Here is an 18,493-nt window from a genome sequence, read left to right as displayed (position 1 = left end):
AGTCTTATGATTGTTTTACATATAATGTCCAGACTTTTTAGTTGTACCCAGCAGGAGGAATAGGGGACAGTGCATTTTTGCTATCTTTTGGGAAGCGGAAATCCTTAAATTTTGCATCTTGTTGTCTCATGCTAGACTGACTCTCTTCTGAAGCAGGGGAGATGCATAGAGAGGACAAGACTGAACATTTATTGAGGACCCACTGGGTGTTACATACTTCCACATGTAAAGGTTCATTGAGTTCTCAGAACTTGGTAAGGATAGTTTTATTATTTCTCTTCTATAGATAAGAGAAAGCTGAGGCGAGGGGAGCCTGGGTGGCACAGTTGGTTAAATTTCTAACTCTTGATTTCAACTCAGGTCATAATCTCAGGATTGTGAGATTGAGCCGTGCATTGGACTAAGTACTGGGTGTGGAACCTGCTTAAGATTCTCTCTCTCCCCTTCGCTCTGTTGTCCCCCGACACACACACCTTGTGGGCATGCACACACGTGCCTATACTCTCTTTCTCTAAAAAAACAAAACAAAACAAAACCCAACAAACCTGAGAGCCAAAGAAGATCATGCAGATAGGAGGGACTGTGCTGGCTTTGAACTGAGGCTCTCTGACATCGGTGCCTATACACTTTCCACTAGAACTCACTCAGCAGCTAAAATCTGTGTCTGCCCCTGGCACCATGAGACTGGGAAACATTCTTTGTGACTCTTCCTTTTTAAAAGAAGTGTTTAGTTTTTGTATTTATTTTGTTTTACTTTTTATTAGGAAAATCTTCTAAGGCATAGAAAAATGGAAAGAATAGTACAATTAAAAATCCATATACTGTGACCAACATTCAACAATTGTTAATGTTTTTGTATATTTACTTCATCTATTATCTTTTTTGCAGACTCACTTTAAAGTAAATTACATCATGATATTTACTCCTAACCGTATCAGGATACATTCCCCCAAATAAGCACATTTTCCCGCATAATCACAAAAGCATTATCACAACTGGCAAAATTAGTAATTTCTGAACATCCTTTTTTTTTTTAAGATTTTATCTATTTATTTGGGAGAGAGAGAGAGAGAGAGAAAGCGGGAAGAGCAAAGGGAGAGGGAGAAGCAAACTTCCTGTTGAGCAGGGAGCCTGACATGGGGCTCGGCTCCATCCCAGGACCCCAGGATCCGATCTGAGTCTAACAGACTGAGCCACCAAGGTGCCCCAGTAATTTCCTAACATCTTTTAATACTCAGTCCATGTGAAAGGGGATCTGAGAGGTCATCCTGCATGTATGCATAGTATATGTTGAGGATGACCCAGGCCTTGTGCATGAGTTCCTCCCCTGGTACCCCAGAGTCTGACCTGAGTGCCCTGCTTCCTCCCTATTTGACAGTTCCAAATGAGAGAACAAAAGTGGACTCGTGGCCTCTTGAGCAAGCAGACAGTGGTAGGTGCAATTCAAAGCAACTTTTCCCCTCCACTGTGGAGGATTTATCATGTTCTATAAACATGGTGTGGTGGCCTGCATGAGAGGAAGACCCTCGGACCCAATGGGTCAGTGCTCTGATCTCTGATCTCCACCAAGGTCTCTACTGCTGCCCTACCAGAAAGTGGCGGAGTAGACAGGCTGGTGCAGGTGGGAGCTTTGCAGAAGGCAGAGGAACAAAGCAGAGGTGCTTTGAGGTTGCTGGCATAGGCAGAGAGGTAGGGGGACTGGGGCTGGTGTTTGGGGACTAAGGCTCCAGGAGCCTCTCTCCCTGAGGTGTGAACCAAGGATAGGGCTTTCTCTAGCCAAGACTGGTGCTGGCTGGGTGCGGTCGGGCTGTTTTACGTGGCCAGATGCATTTGGTGAGTTCCATTAGGCCCTTGAGGGTAGAAGGGCCAGGTCAGCAAGGCCCTGACCTGTTACCATTCCTACGTGGCCTTCATATGTGTGCTTTGATGCCAGCAGGCCCGGCTGTCCCCCTCTGATGAGACGCTCACCTCCCATTGGGGACCAGAGCACCAGAGGAAGGGGCACAGCCCTGCCAGGTGGTCAGTCCTGAAGGAAACCCAACCACAGGCACAAAGGGCGGTTTCCAGAAAGGAAAGGACATCCTCAGCATTCCGTGTCGGGTTGCTGGTTGGGGCCCGAGGTGTTGCTGCTCGGGACACAGAGGGAATAGAGAGGCTGGGTGGGCAGGATGTGGGGGAAGCTGGAGGCAGGTGCAGCGGGGCCCTGAGAGTGGTGGGGGGATGGGGGGCAGTCTGCCAGGCCAGCTGCAGGGGCAGGAGCACTCCCCCCGCTTTCTCACTCTGGCTGAATGGCTGTTACGGGGAGAATGGAACTTGACCTTACTGACGATTGCTCAAGTGCCCACTCACCGCGGACATGATTGCTCTTCATTGCTAATAAATCATTGTAAAAACACAGAGGTCCAAATGGGCCGCTAAGCCAGCACTGGGTGTTGATTGCTCTAATGGCTGATGGCCGTGTGCAGGGCATGTGTGTGTGTGTGTGTGTGTGGTGTGTGTGCTTATATGTGTACACGTGTGGTGTGTGCCCATGTATGGTATCTGTGTACGTGTGTGTGCGCACTGGTGCATGCTTAAGCCCTGTGTGTCTGTGATGTGTGTGTGTGTGCATGTGTGTTAGGGTCTCAGCACTTAACATGGCTTTGGCCACTATCTGTCATTCCTCTTTCTGGACACCCCTCTCCCTGCACTGGGATAATGGCCAGGTGTGGATGCAGGGATCGTTTGTGGTTTTTTTTAAAAGATTTTATTTATTTATTTATTTCAGAGAGAGAGAGTGTGCATGTGCACAAGCACAGGGAGGCACAGAGGAAGAGAGAGAAACAGGCTCCCTGTGAAGCAGGGAGCCCAATATGGGGCTCTATTCCAGGATCCTGGGATCATCACCTGAGCCAAAGGCAGACATTTAACTGACTGAGGCACCCAGGCACCCCTGGAGCAGTTTTTTTTTTTTTAAGATTTTATTTATTTATTCATAAGAGACACACACAGAGAGAGAGGCAGAGACATTGGCAGAAGGAGAAGCAGGCTCCCTGCAGAGAGTCCGATGTGGGACTCGATCCCAGGACCCTGGGATCATGCCCTGGGCTGAAGGCAGACACTCAACCACTGAGCCACCCAGGCATCCCTGGATGCAGATTTTTAATCATAAAACATTTTAGGGTGTTAAAGACACCTTCTGGAAATACAGTGCTTGTGCAGGAGCGTTCACATATGTTGCAGGGTAGTGTGACTTCTTCTGTGGGACCTCCCACCTCTTGTCTGTCTGCCGCTTCCTCGCATCCTAGAAACAGCCCTGCACACCTGCCCTTTCCCTGTGGCCTCCTACCCTCTGCGGCTCTGAGAGCAGCTGTGGGCTGGGGTGCCCTCCTGACTTCCCAGCCCCATGTGCAGGCTGGAGGCAGAAGGGGGTAGGGGGGAATGGAATGGAGGGAGAGGGCTGTGTTACTGAGGCTAAGGCCTGGAGGAAGAAGCAGGAGATGGTTTGGTTGGCCTGGGCCTGGGGTGGGTGGGTGGGTGAGAAGCCTGGACCTTACTGGGGTTTCCCCGAGGTGTGGGGGCTTCTATTCCAGGCCTGTTGTTGGGCATCAGTGTGCTGCCCTTTCAGGGACGCTTCTGATCACGAGTGCCATGGAGGCCTTTTGGTCCTGACCACAGCCACCTTCCAGATGAGGGGTGTAAGCAGGGTCGGCCCAGCCAGCTGGCCTCGGGTTTGTGTCTAAACACTTCTGTTTGGCAGTAGGGAGGGTAAGTTGAGAGGTGCTTTGGATCTCAGCGGCAGTAATCCCTGGGGACCTGACCCTGCCTGGGACTCTGAGGAGGCACACTGGGGTCTTCGGGCTACAAGGAGGCCTGCTCTTACCTTGCCTACCCCTGACTTCCCTGGAGAAAGGAGTCTCCCCCTCTTTGTGGTTTAACCACCATGCCAAAGGAAACTTCTCCCTGTGTCTAATCTCAGTGCTTCTGTTGGGGTTCTAATCCTTTGTTTGCCTAAGGGGACCGGGATTGGACCCTGTGTCACAGCCCCTCTACTGGCTAATTTGAATTCAGTCCCTAGTGTTCTGGGGGTTCTAGAACTCGGGGAAGGGAGTGTAACTGATGTTAGGAAGTAAGACCCTTAAATTCCTAGAAAGAGGAGCTACCCAGGAAGAGTACCACCATTTCTCTAGAAGAAATAATACCCGATTACCCCCTAGAGGATTTTACAAGGAGTAAAAAAAAAAATGTAAGCAAGTAGGAATCGGTACGTACAATTCAGATATTCAAAGCAGTCTTTAGATTCGTGGTCTAAACTTTCATAAGAAAAATACTGTTTTAAGAAAAAGAAAAATACGTTTGATTCTGTTTTATTTTTTTGAAAAAGTAAAACTTGCTCTCTATAGAAAATTAGAACAACTACAAACATTTGGTTTGTAGAAAACCAAAACCAGCCATGCTTCCATGAATCAGGGCCTAGCTCAATGCCAAAACACATAAGGAGCATCAGTGAACACTTGACTGCATTGGTGAATGAAGCCAGAGAAAGCTTCTAGCAACATGTTGGTATATTCCCTTCTGGGCTTTTTTTCTTATGTATGTTTACATATTTATAGTTGAGATTATACTTTCTTTTTCAGGAAGGGATATAAACTATAATATGTCTCTTAGAGCCTCACTCATGGCAGGTACTTCTATTAACAATATTTATACTCTCAAACCCAGTGAGTAGAGAAGCGAATTTACATTCTGAAAATCATGATTTTCTTTCTTTCTTTTTTTTTTTTTTTTTTTGCCATTGACTGTATTTACCTGGAGAATAAGACTTTTGAAAAACTCAGTCTGCTAATCACAGCTCTCATGTTTCTTATATCCTAGCTGAAGAATGACTTCTGATCTGGTTTTATTTTTTGATTAGATATGATTGACATGTAACGTTGCATTGGTTTTAGGCATGTAACATAATGATTGGGTATATGTATATATTGCAAAATGATAACTACAGTAAGCTTAGTTAGCATCCATCACCGCTCATAGTTACAGTTTTTTTTTCTTGTGATGGATGCTTTGATGTTGTACTCTCTTAGCAACTTTTAAGTATATAATACAGTGTTGTTAACTTGCAGATACACAATACAGAACTGTTGACTATGGTTACCATACTGTACATTACAACTCCAGAACTTATTTATCTTATAACTGGAAATTTGTGCCTTTTGACCATTTCACTCATTTTCCCCACTTCTTCACCCCCTGTTTCTAGTAATTACAAACCTGTTTTCTGTATCTATGTATTCTTTTTTTTTTTAAAAGAGATTCCACATAGATGAGATGTCATACAGTGTTTAGTCTTTCTCTGTCTGACTTAGCATAATGCCCTCCAAGTCTATCCACATTGTAGCAAATGGCAGGATTTCCTTCTTTTTTATGGCTGAATAATACTGCATTATTTTGTGTGTGTGTGTGTGTGTGTGTGTGTGTGTGTGTGTGTATCTTCATCACACATCTTATCCATTCATCCATCTATGGGCATGTAGGTTGCTTCCATGTCTTGGCTGTCGTAGATGTATACTGTAATGCTGTAGGGCACATGGGAGTGCAAATATCTTTTTAAGTTAGAGTTTTCATGTCCTTTGGAAACAAAAGTGATGGAAGTGATGGAACTGCTGGGTCATATAGTAGTTCTCTTTTAAAATTTTTGAGGAATCTGGGGATCCCTGGGTGGCACAGCAGTTTAGTGCCTGCCTTCAGCCCAGGGCATGATCCTGGAGTCCCAGGATTGAGTCCCACATCAGGCTCCCTGCATGGAGCCTGCTTCTCCCTCTGCCTGTGTCTCTGCCTCTCGATCTCTCTCTCTCTCTCTCTCTCTCTGTGTATGTGTGTGTCTCTCCTGAATAAATAAATAAAATCTTAAAAAAAAAAACTTTTTTGAGGAACCTCCCTACCGTTTTCTGCAGTGGCTGCACCAGTTTCTATTCCTACTAACAGGGCTCCCTTTTCTCCACATCCTTGCCAACATTTGCTATTTCTGTCTTTTTGATACAAGCTGTTCTAACAGATATGAAGTGGTATCTCATTGTGGTTTTGATTTGCATTTCCCTCATGATTACTGATGTCAAGCACCTTTTCATGTATCTGTTGGCCATTTCTGTTTTCTTTGGAGAGATTGCACCTTATATAGATTTTGAGACCTGCATTTGCACTTGATTTTATAGCTTGAGAATTTCCGCATGTTATTTTTTTTAAGATTTTATTTGTTTATTCATGAGAGACACACACAGAGAGAAGCAGAGACATAGACAGAGGGAGAAGCAGGCTCCATGCAGGGAGCCTGACATGGGACTCGATCCTGGGACTCTAGGATCACCCCCTGAACCAAAGACAGACACTTAACCGCTGAGCCACCCACGTGTCCCTCCCCATGTTATTAGAAATTTCTAGACAATATATTTTTAATGGCTGCATAATAGACCAATTTGTAGATATACCATATATTTTTTTCTCCAAAATCCTACTGGTAGGTATTTAGACTGTTTCTGGTTTGGACTACAAATGTTATTATGTAATATTCTTATATTGTTGATTTGTCCTAACTCCAAAATTACCCACGTAAGTAGAGACTTGAGGGTCTGAGCTGGGCTGAGGTCTCAGGAACCAGGTCTAGGCGTGGGAGCCTCTGAGACTCCCCTAGGGAGCAGCGTGCAGGCCCAGCTGATGGCCAGGCAGTACGCAAGGGGCTCTAAAACAGCAAGTCCAGACTGGATGGAGGGCAAACCAAAGGTCTGCAGCAGATAGTAAGAGTGGAGATTTGAGGGAGGTGACTGCTAGAAAAATACCTAGGGCAGTAGGACTGGGGGTGGGAGGATAGGAGGGATGGGGAAGAGGGTAGGGGATGGGGAAAATATTTTCAGCAATGACATCTACATGTTTTGGATTGTCCAGTGCTCTTCGTAAGAAAAATTTTGTGTTCCATTCCAATATTTGTAGATTTGTTAATAAGATATATGCATGAACATCAACGTGTATCAATGTACACTAAGTATTTAAATAAAATTCTTTGTCTCCTTTTCGATAAAGTAATACAAATAGGAGATTTAATTTTTTCTCCTTGAATACCATGGATCTATTTATTCACCTCCCTTTGGAGAACACCTGCTATAGAGGGCTGGGAAGCTGAGCCGGGGTCCACAGAGAGGGTTGCTGGGGCTCAAAGCTACTAGGACATACACATGGAGAGAAAAGGGCCCGTGAGTGGATTCAGAGTCACACCCAGTGGGTTACTCCTGAGATGGTTATTTACATTTTTACATGGGATTTGAAAATCAATATTCATGGTGAGCTTCAGGCTTGCTGCTGACATTAAGATCACGTGGTGGGGGGAAGTGCTAACGTGGAAGCAAATAAACTGGGGAAAATCGAAGAGCCTTATGAAGGGTCAGAGAAATGGTAGATGAGGAAGCAAGTGAATGAGAATAAAAGAATATATATAGCAGTGGTTTTCAACCCCGGGGCCCCTTTAAGGAGTATTTCCAAAATTTCAAAAAGAATCCCCTTCCCCCCTCCCATTCAACATTTATCCTGATCGAGACCATTTTTCTTTGCTTTCATCTGAAATGCTGTCAGGTTCACATGGTAGATAGCTTCATGCTGGTCGGAAGCTCTTGACTTGTAGTTATGAATGTCTTTGATTAATTTAAAGTTGAAAAAACTATTTTAATTATTTCTTGGTAAATGTAACTCATTCTATGGGCAAGATTTCTTGAAACCTAGAGGCTTTGTCTCCCCTAGAGGGGGAATTAATGAAAGGCATCCTCATCAGAGGAGACATTGAACTCCTGCTCGGCTGATAGGATGTGGGTCTCTGAGCTACCCATTAGGACTCAGTCAAGGACCAAGGAATTTTGGAGACTTTACAGATGTAGTTGGAACCTAAAAACATAAGTGCTGTCAGAGACAATGGCCTGAAAGGCAGAGAAAATTTGCATTTAATGAACCTGGAGATGAGACTGCATATAGTATCCTGCTGAGAGGACACAAAACACTGAATGGTCAGATCAGACTTTCATGACTCAGGGACCTAACCCAGGATCAAGGTTTAGGAATAACGTCAAGAACACAGGAGGTACAGGTGAAGGAGAGAGGGGTCTGGGACCACTGAGGCAGCCTACCAAGTCCTTTTTCACGAACATGGGGCTCAGTCTCATGACCCTGAGGTCATTTAGACCCTGAGGCCTAAATCAAGTTGGACACTTAACCAACTGAGCCACCCAGGCAGCCCAGGGGGGAACCATATTAACAAAATGAAACTGCCTCAGTCTGGGACCATGAATAGCTGAGGAAGGATGGGTTATAACATATGTTAATATATTATCAGTGTACAAGGGTTGGACTTATGCTAAATATATAACTTTAACACTTCATGAAGACCCTTAGGTAGTTTTGGTTATGGCAAAAAGTCTGTTCTTTCACTCCAAAGCCATTATGATTCCATATGACACTAATCTAAAAATAGAAATGCATTTAAGGACTTATACTGATCTGGGGATTGTTTGGTTTGTGCTGGTGATCCAGGGAAGGTTGGAGTGTTTGAGGATGTCCTCACTATTGTCTTGGTGCTGACCCATGGAACAGCCCCTCTGGCAGCAGGGTAATTAATAGGCCCTGGGGGGTGGGTGAGTATTGTAGATGGGTTTCTACCCCCACGACTCTTCCCGAAGGCTCTCCTCATCACCACACCACAGTCTTGCTGATAGGGCAAGCTAACAAACTACTTTCACTTACCTGACTTTATTGGACTCTCACACCTCATTATTATTATCACTCCCATTTTAAAGACGAGAAGACTGAGGGTTTGGGAGGTTGAGGAACTTGCCTCACACATAGCTTTCTGGTGAAGAAGGTAGGGTTTGAAGCTGGCTGGCTCTGAGTTTTATTTTGTTGGTGTCTCAGGGCAGGCTCCCTAGAAGCAGAGCTGGAGACAGGGATAGGTGTGCACGTGATTCACTGAGAGCACAGGTTAGTGGAGGGAGTGAGAGGTGGTTTCATGTGGAGTCTAATTCAGTCTGATCCTGACGGGAGCTCTACAGAGTCTCCATCCTGAAGCAAGGGAGCTGGCCTTTTGTGCCAGGGTCCTAGTTAGTTGCTGGCACCAGTGATGGGGTGGGGGGGCTCCCGAGAATGTCCACTAAAGGCAGTTCCCATCACCCAAGCTGCAGGGGGATGGGCCTATTCAACAGTCAAAAGGACTCCAGGGGTCTGGGAAGGAAACATTTGTGAATTTAGTGGGGTCAGGAAGATGGTGGGCAGGCCCAGGTGAGGTCCTCACGGGAGCACCTTAGGTGATATGAACTTTGAGGAGACTAAGAGCACTCATATTCTGTGCCCCTCCTGTGTGCACCTGCCACTCTCAAGCATCCAAACCCCTTGAACTTCCAGGGTGTCCCCCAGCAGGGCTGGTGTGTGTGTCCGTATGTGTGTGGACACGTGTGTGGTGACGGCACTGGTCTAGCCCAGCAGCACTGTTTTATTTTTCAGATGAATGCTGATACTTGTCCACTGAAATGAAGGTGTATTTCCCAATGAACTAGCTCATTGAGTGGGGTGACAGGTCCACGTGCCAGTTTGCAGAACAGAACAGGGGCGGCAGAGAAAGAGGTCATGGGCCATGTTTGCCTCTGGAAAGCTGGGTTACAGTTTAGTGAGGAGCTGGTTCGTCTTCCCGTCTTTCATTCTCTAGCTTTCTACTTCTTTCTAAAAGACCCAGAGCTCTCCCTCTATATTTCTGACTTGGCCGATGTCTTGTAAGGATCCCTGGATTGTATTATCTTTGGGGTCAGGAACCTCCTTTAGACTGGGGATACCTCCAAAAGGGAGGTGCAGACTGAGGATCCCTCCTTGGGTTGCTAGCTCTTTGAGGGCAAACACTGGGTCTTCCTATCTGGCATAAAGCTTTCCTAGGGCAGTAGATGCATAGGGAGTTCCTGGGGGCGGGGGCTGTGTCTCCCCCATCAGACAGAGAGTTCCCTGGGGTCAGGGGCTGTGTTTTCCCCATCAGGGAACTCCCTGGGGGCAGGGTCCGTATCTACCCATCAGACTGACATCTCTGGAGGGCAAGGCTATCGCCTCTGTGAAATGGAACACGTTGTTGGTGATGGCGACTGATTTGTGCCACTGTCCTTCTATCAGGATGTTGAAAAGCCTGAGTGTTCATTTCCAAAGCCAACTCCTGTCTGGGTGAGGGAAGCTGTGAGCCATTTAATTGTTTCTGGAAGCACTATTCCTTAGCCTTTGGGTCTTTCTGTGGATCAAGAGGCAGAGGGGAAAACAAACAGAAGTTCCTCCTTTGAACACAGGGGGCTATGAATGGGCTCTAGCATTAGCTCCCAGGGACCTGGGTCCAGGGTGGGCGCCTGGGGTTCTGTGCCTGCAGAGATGCACTGCGGCAGCACCATGCTTTCCTGCTCAAAGGGGAGAGAGAGGGGATCCCTGGGTGGCTCAGCGGTTTAGCGCCTGCCTTTGGCCCAGGGCATGATCCTGGAGACCAGGGATTGAGTCTCACATCAGGCTCCCTGCATGGAACCTGTTTCTCCTTCTGCCTGTGTCTCTGCCTCTCTCTCTCTCTCTCTGTATGTGTGTGTGTGTCTCTCAGGAATAAATAAATAAAATCTTTTTAAAAATTTACAAAAAAAAAGGGAGAGAGATTAGGATCATGGTCACTTGGAGGAGTGGAATATGGCCTTCTGAAGGGGAGCACTGCTGCCCTAGCAGGGGTGTTGGGGTGCCCACTGAGAGAGCTAGAAATGTTCCCATGAGCCTGGTGGGTAGGTGAGGGATGTTACACTGAGTCTTTTTGGCTTAGCTCTTCCTCCCTGTCTAAACTCGTTGGTCTCCTGTGAGCTCAAGGCTCTGCTTTGAACTTCAAAAGCCTTTACACTCATTATTCGCTGAGCTCTGTGGGTAGGAGGCCTCCCCCCATTTTGCAGATGAGGAAACTGGGGATCAGGGAGATGGAATAACTTGTCGCGTGGTACATGCGCTAGAGAGTGACAGAGCAGGGATGAGAACATAGGGCTGAACCGAAGCCCTTTCTCCATCACACCACGTCCAAATGCCACTTGGCCAAGTGAGCAACTACTACCAAATCATAGGCTCATTCGATATTTGCAATATGGAAAGGGGCAGAGGGTGGTACAGTGAAAAGGCCTGAGCTCAGAACAGGTCATCCACCAGCCAGTGATCGTAGGCTAGTCACTTGAGGTCACTGAAACACATCCCTGGCCATGTCGGTCTTCCTTGCTTTACGGGACCGCTGAGACGCTTCCCTGGTGTAATGTGGGGGTTCAGAGCCTTACAGGTGGAGGGCAAATCCTAGCTCTGGTACCTTCTAGCCATGTGATCTTGGGCAAATTGTGCAGCCTTCTCTTCCGTAGACTGGGACAGTTATGAAGCCCATATCCTAGGATTGCTATAAAGATTTTAGCATAATGCCTTTTTCCAGAGTAAACCCCTCAACATGTGTTGAGCTGCTGCTTAGTAGACTTCCTTGTTAAGAGTGTAACCCAGGCATTAGCTGGAGTCTCCCAGCCCCTTGTGATCTAGCTCTAGGGCTACTCCCATGCCCTTCTCAAAATTTCTGGGACCTGACAGTGGTATAGGGTTCATCTGGAGTGGGTTGCTGGCTCAGTCTGAAGCCATCTTGACATCAGAGCCTCTCCCCATCCCGCTACCCGCCCATCACTCCTAGGCCTCATCCCATCTAGCCTTTCTCCATTCTAGAAGGAGTAAAGCAGACCATGATCTTCCTGTGGTACCCTCTCTGTGGCACCTGCTCCACGGCGTCCTCCCCATGGCACCCCTTGTGGTTGCCTGGCTTCAGTGGTCTCAGACCCTCAGAGTCCAGGTCCCACAAGCAGTGTATCAAAGGCTTTCCTCCCCGTAGAGACAGTTCCTCCTTAAGGAACTCTGGTGCCAGCTGTTAACGTAATGGATTTTTCCACTCAACTATGTGATGCAAAGCATCAATTGAAACCCCTGTGTAAGAGCTTAGAGTCAGGAGGGACCTCACAAGTCAGCTGAATCCTTTGTGTTTGGCCTTGACAGTGTGTCTATAATAAATAAAATGACCGTTTTGAAGAGCAGACTTTCCTCCAGCCTGTGCTCAGACAGGAAATGTAGTGCCCACTGTAGGACAGGACAGCAAAACAGGCTTTGCTCTCTTGCGGGGGCTACAGTTAAAATATTGAAGCTGCTCTAGTCCTCCTCCTGAGGCAGCCCTTCCACTTTAGCCCTGACCTGATGTGGGGGGAGGAACTACAACTTCTCTCTCCCTGGAAGTCCAGCCAGACTGTCCTCATCCCCCTCCGCAGGTCCTCTCCGGGCTGCCCTGTTAACATCTCCCCTGTGACACCCCCAAGGTGGTAGGTTGGAATACAATTGCAGCAGGAGGGACAATAAATAAGCCAATTTATTTGATTTCACCTGCTTGGAGTTGGGGTCTTTCTTAAATGGAAACAGGCAAATTTATGCAAATCACACGTAAATTAGACCCTTCCTAGATTAATAGAAAGGAAATTGGAGTTCTGGGTAGTGCCCAGGGCCCATGTAGGGTGTATCGTGAATGTCAGTATGCCATGCAGGGTGGGGGAATGGAGTCACTCTGGGGATGCTGTGCGTGTTCTGAGATCCCGAGTTGGGTGGGAATTGTCCCTCTGGGGGTCTCAGGTGGGCAAAGATTTCTGACAGGTCACTGTCTGGCATTTTGAATGGTGCTATGTGCTCACTTTTTCCTTTACTCGTTGCCCATTCTACCTACCTGAGACCTTCCTTGGTTCAAGTGCATACATGTTGGAAGAAGGGCTCTGAAGCCTTCTCCCCACCCCCACCCCCGCCCTCCAGCTCCCTTTCCTGCTTTCTTCCTCAGTCACAAACGAATCCCCCGGAGGGACATTCTACATTATTCCTTGGGTCTGCCTTCTGGAACTATTTATTTATTTATTTATTTATTTATTTATTTATTTATTTATTTATTTATTGGTTTTATTTATTTATTTGAGAGAGAGAGAGCACGCATGAGCCGGGGGAGGGGCAGAGGGAGAGAGAGAGAGAGAGAGAACGCACTCCCTGCTGAGCAGGGAGCCTGACTGTGGGGCTCCATCAGTCCCAGGACCCTGGGACTATGACCTGAGCTGAAGGCAGATACTTAACCAGCGGAGCCACCCAGGTGCCCTAGAACCCTTTAGGAAACCTCCACTTAGGGGATCCCTAGGTGGTGCAGCGGTTTGGCGCCTGCCTTTGGCCCAGGGCGCGATCCTGAAGACCCGGGCCGGGATCGAATCCCATGTTGGGCTCCCGGTGCATGGAGCCTGCTTCTCCCTCTGCCTGTGTCTCTGCCTCTGTCTCTCTCTCTCTCTCTCTCTGTGACTATCATAAATAAATAAAAGTTAAAAAAAATATTTAAAAAAAAGAAAAGAAAAGAAAACCTCCACTTAGTGTCTACCCTGAATCCCACCAGCTACAGAGTAATGTATACCTTCATGTTTGTATCCTACATGAAGACAGAGTATAATAAGGGTCCTTGATGATCGCTTCACATTGGAATCACCCAGAGAGCCTTATACATACTGAGATTCTGATTTGATTGCTCTGGGGACCCACATGGGCTTTGGGAACTTTAAAAGCTTTGTGGTGATTCCAGTGTGCAGCCTGGTGGAGATTTACTGGCCTAACAGTTCACCTGCAGAATGGACATTTTGTGACCCTGACTTTCCTAGTTACTCCTTGGAGCTATCAAGGGCCCCAGTCATTGAGCACCTACTAAGTGCCAGGTACCTTAGGTGCACTATCTCCTGCAACCCTCTCAAGGGGTCTTGCCAGGCAAGGTTCATCCTCCTCTTCCCCATGAGGAAGTAGGCTCCGGGAGGTGAAGTTTCTTTCCCAGAATCACTCAGGGTGGAAGCAGCAGAGGCAGGATCAGAACAGAGGTCTCCCCAACCGGAGGATCCCTGCTTGTGCTGTCCCCTCCCACGGTCCTCCTGGAAGTCGGCCCAGCAGAGCAGGGAGGTAAAAGGACCTCTGCACCATCTTTGTGCAGGAGCGTGGGGCTCCAGGCCCAGGTTGGGGTTTACCATTCACTAGCTTTGTGACCTTGGGCCACTCTGTGCCTTCCACGGGAATTGCAATGTGGAGCCCTGGGGTGGGTGTGAGGATTAAAAAAAAAAAAAAAAAAAAAAAAAAGAGAGAGAGAGACAGTGCTTTGTAAACCATGAAATGTGATGCCCACATTAATTATGTTTCTTGTACCTTCTCCTTCTCATTGCTGGGTGTACCACTGCCTGCCTCCTACTCAGCACCCTAAAGACACAGGTGTTTCGAAGAATATTGGGCTCACTTGGCCTTCCCTCTCTCCTGCCAGAGGATTCTCTGCTTTAGCCTCTCTGCTCCACGGAACACAAACGCCTGTCTCCCTGGGAAAGTCGGGTGGTGATTAGGTTAAATAATTTAAAGTAACTTTTAATTTTTAAATAATTCCAATTTGCATTTGTGCAATTGTATTTTGTGTCTCTCCCCACTCCTCCTCCACGACCGCCTTCCTTGGCTAGGCTTAGTCGTTTGCTAGTTCATTTATTTATTTATTTAAAAGTTTGGGGGTGTTTTTTTCCCCTGGATAACCAATTTGCTCCTAATGGCAGCGAGCCAGTTTGATTCAGAATAACCACAGATTGTAAGGCAAAGGCGGGAGGCAAAATCTGCTGACTTGGAAACGTCTGAAAGGCAACTTTGCCTAACCCCCTCCTTGGGAAAGGAGGGATAAAGAAAAGACACACAGGCAATGGTTAACCTTCGATTTTCTGCAAGGGGGTCCACACAGGGGCTGGGTGGAGGCTGGGAGAAGCCCAGTGCACAGAAATGCAGGTGGGGATGAGGGTGGGAGGTAGCAAAGGGGCAGGTCCATGCAGGAGGCTGCAAACTGGGCTCAAGGGGCACCCCTCCCATCATTGGAGCTGCACCATCTGGGGCCCCTCCCTCCCAGCCTCGGGCTTCCCATCTGTGGAGTGGGTCCACCAGTACATTCCTCAGGGCAGGAGGTTCTAGGAGCGCACGTTTGTTTGGAAGGTCCAGGGGGCTCAGGCACACAGTGAATGCTCGCTTGGAGGATCCAGGACCTGTGAGCAAAGGTAATTAGGGCCTTTGTGGGTGGACACAGAGAACTGGTAACCTGGCAAGGTCTTTTCTTTCTTCCTTTTACTTAGATTGTTAAGTGCTCAGGGGATTTTATTTATTTCTATAGGAATTATTTCATGCTTATAGGAATGTTACAAAAATCAAGGTAGACATTTTACTACACATTCTGTCTCTTTCATTCTTAACAGGAAGTGACTTTGCCCCCATTTGGCAATGCCTGGAGACAGTGTTGTTGTCACACCTGGATGGGGGGGGGATTGGTGATACTGGCACCCATAAGGTGGAGGCCAGGGATGCTGCTTAACATCTTAGGATGCACATAAACCACCCCATCCCCCGCCCCAACACAGAGTGATCCAGACCCAAATGTCTGCAGGGCCCAGGTTGAGAAACTCGGTGAGGTGTGTGTGTGTGTGTGTGTGTGTGTGTGTATCCAAACTGTTTAATTGCTGTAGACGCAATGCTCCTTTATCGCTAAATATCTCCAGGTGCATTTCCGAAAAGTAAGGGCATTCTCTTATATAACCACAGCTCAGTTATCAAAATATCATGGACCTGACATTGATCCAGAGACGCTTAGGTTTGATGCTGGCAGGAGTCCTCGGGGAGCATGCGGGACTCTGTAAAGGGCACTGGAATAGGACATGGAAGTGACAAAGCTTGGGCTCTGGTCTGTGGAGGTCAGGCCACACTACCCCGGACAATCTTTTGGGACTTCCCTCCCTGCAAAGGGGGGTTCTGCTGCCCACCTCCCAGGATTGGGGGGGAGGTGACACGAGAAATAGATGGGAGGGCAGGGCTTTGCACAGGAGGACCCAAGACTGCTGTAACATTGCCATCTCCACCTGGAGCTCTTCCCCCCAAATCAGAGACTGGATGTGAGAGCAGCCCCCCTCCCAGCTGGTCCCTGGCTGTGAAATGCCAGCTCTGACCAGGCTTGGGGCTTCACAGAACTCCCACCCTCAGGGGTACATGGGGCTCGGCCACAACCCTGCAGAGGAGGTGGACGGGCCCAGTGAGCTGGCTTCCTTTGCTTGGAAGCAGGTGGCTCTGAGCTGGGAGTGCTGCTCTGTCTGTCCTGTCACGGAGAGGGCAGAGGGCAGGGAGAGGGAAGAAGGAGCTGCAGGGCCAGGCTGGCTGAAGACGGAGAAATGCCTGGCCACACATGTTCCTAGAGTCTGCTTTCTCTTGCGAACAAGAACATGCTTCATTTTTTTACTGAGAAGTCCTTTGTCACCTCCCTGTTGGAATCATCCCAAAACAATATGTTTTAGAATTTGGAATTGGAAAGAAGAAACAAACATTTATTAACTGCTTTCCATGTACTGTCACTTTCATATAGTCACCTCTTTTCATTCGGCCGTGTATCTTGTGAGATAGCTAGTAATTAATGCATTTGTTAGGAAAGGAAACTGGGTCAGGCACCTGGGTGGCTCAGCCCGCTAAGCGTCCGACTCTTGTTTTCAGCTCGGGTCATGATCTCAGGGTTGTGAGATCGAGCCCCATGTGGGCTCTGTGCTGGGCATGGAGCCTACTTGGGATTCTCTCTCTCCCTCTCCCTCTGCCCCTTATCCCTCCCTGCTCTAAAAAAAAAAGAGAGAGAGAGAGAGAAGAAAAGAAAAGAAGAAACTGGGCTCAGAGAGGTTGAATAACTCACTGAAGGTCACACAGCTGCTAAATGGCAAAACTGGGATTAACATGTTGATGGGATTTACTTCAAAGCCGCTGTTGCCTCTGGTTTAAACCCTGGCTCAGCCATCACTAGCTCCGTGACCTTGGGTAAGTCTCTTAACTTATCTGAGCCCCAGTTTCCTCATTAGGAGAAGGATGATCACATCTGTCCTCACTGCCAAACAGGACACAGGGAAAGTGCTTTATAAACTGTCCATCAGTTAGCGTTTTGTTACAGCCTGTGGGGAATTCACCTTTGGGCTTCATTCCTTGGGCACCGTGATGTGAATGAGTGAAGGCTCAGCCAGGGAATTGGCTTAGCTGGGTGAGGACCACTCAGTGACAGGCAGGGTCCGCTAGTGACGGAGACTGAGAGGATGCCCATCACCAGATACATGTCAGGTGGTTCATGCTTTTCTCAAGGATGGACTCCCAGTATATATGTATATCTACCTGGCCTACTCCCAATCCCCCATCCTCCTTTCTGGAAGCCACCTTTGGTGACTTCTGTGCTTTCAGAGAATGATGCCAGCTTCTTCCCTGCAGAGGCAGAGGAGGGATGCCTATAGCATCACCACCCGTTGGGGCTTAAGACAGAAGCCGTTACAGGCTGCCCAGGTGTGGGCTGCTCCTCCTCCACAGGCTCGGGGAGACCTCATAACTCACCGTGAATCCCTCTGTGCCTCCTGGAGGGTCTGTGCAGTCCTGGGGCTCCTGTGCACCTCACTCTCTTCCACGTCCCCTTCTGGCTGGGCAGAAATGAACTTGTGAGGAAGGGTCCAGAGGGCTGCCTCCCCTGCCCCAGGAGCTGCTGAGGGGGTCCTGGCATCCAGATAGGATTTGGGCAGGAAATGACCAGGCATGCTGATGGGAAGGGGATAGTTCTGTGGCAGCAAGGAAAGGAGTGGGGGCTGCTTGGGGGCTGTTTGGGGTTTGTCTAGGCCTCGGGATTTCTGATGCCTGGCTGGCCAACCCTTTGAGCCCTGCCTCTTTGATTCCTAGGGCTCTCTGGAGGGCCCTGTTGCCTGGCTCTGCTTCCAGTGAGCTGGTCTGCTGGTGCCTGGCTCCCGACAGGCCTCTGACCTGCTGCCCCGACCTTTGCTTCCTGGGAGGCACCCATTTCTCTTCTGGCCTCTCTGCTGCCAGACTCCTCCCTACCAGCACCTTCTTTTTGGGTCTCCTGAGTCTGTGCTGGGCCACCCCTGGCTGGCAGTGAGTCCCAAGGCTTGGCTGGCTTGCCTGAGGGGACTTCTGTTTGGGTCCAGATCGTCCTCTGAAACTTATCTTCCCACTCTCCTCGGTGCTGCTGGAGTTTGGGACAGATGCCCAGAAAGGAAATAATTACATCCAAACACAGTGGTGTTGAAATTGTGGAAAGAAAAAAAGCCTACAAAAGCCAATTTGCTGTTTACTTTATGCAAAGTGTGCTTTGAAAGGAAGGTTAAGGATCAGGTTGGACGTGAGGGAGAACATTCAGATTAACCTGCATTCCTAGTGCATCTTCTCTGCAGAGAAGGGGCAGGGGACAGTGCGGTACGAGAGGCTGGTAAATGAGCCGCTGCCCCCAAATCTGCAAATGTCTTTGCCTAGCAATGGCCAAGGGCCTTTGGGAAGGTTCATCAAACACTCTCACAACAAAGGAGTATTTATGGAGCAATCCCATGTG

The 18,493-nt window shown here is 48.2% G+C and overlaps 1 protein-coding gene and 1 long non-coding RNA gene across 6 annotated transcripts in view; one reads left to right on the top strand and one right to left on the bottom strand.

Moving 5' to 3' along the window:
• Positions 1-18,493, top strand: part of MEGF11 (multiple EGF like domains 11) — a 344,798-nt gene that overhangs the window by 49,659 nt on the left and 276,646 nt on the right. The gene's annotated exons all lie outside the window — the stretch shown is intronic.
• LOC119866921 lies at positions 14,803-17,709 on the bottom strand. Its single transcript, XR_005381793.1, has 2 exons — positions 17,494-17,709; positions 14,803-15,137 (listed from the first exon to the last, which is right to left on the bottom strand). It is a non-coding gene; the product is annotated as an uncharacterized LOC119866921 (long non-coding RNA).

The sequence above is a fragment of the Canis lupus genome, chromosome 30 (genome assembly GCF_011100685.1).
Source record: "Canis lupus familiaris isolate Mischka breed German Shepherd chromosome 30, alternate assembly UU_Cfam_GSD_1.0, whole genome shotgun sequence".
In the NCBI taxonomy this organism is placed as follows: domain Eukaryota; kingdom Metazoa; phylum Chordata; class Mammalia; order Carnivora; family Canidae; genus Canis; species Canis lupus.
The sequence above is the reverse complement of the archived record's forward strand: the minus strand, read 5'-3'. Positions and strand labels throughout refer to the sequence as shown.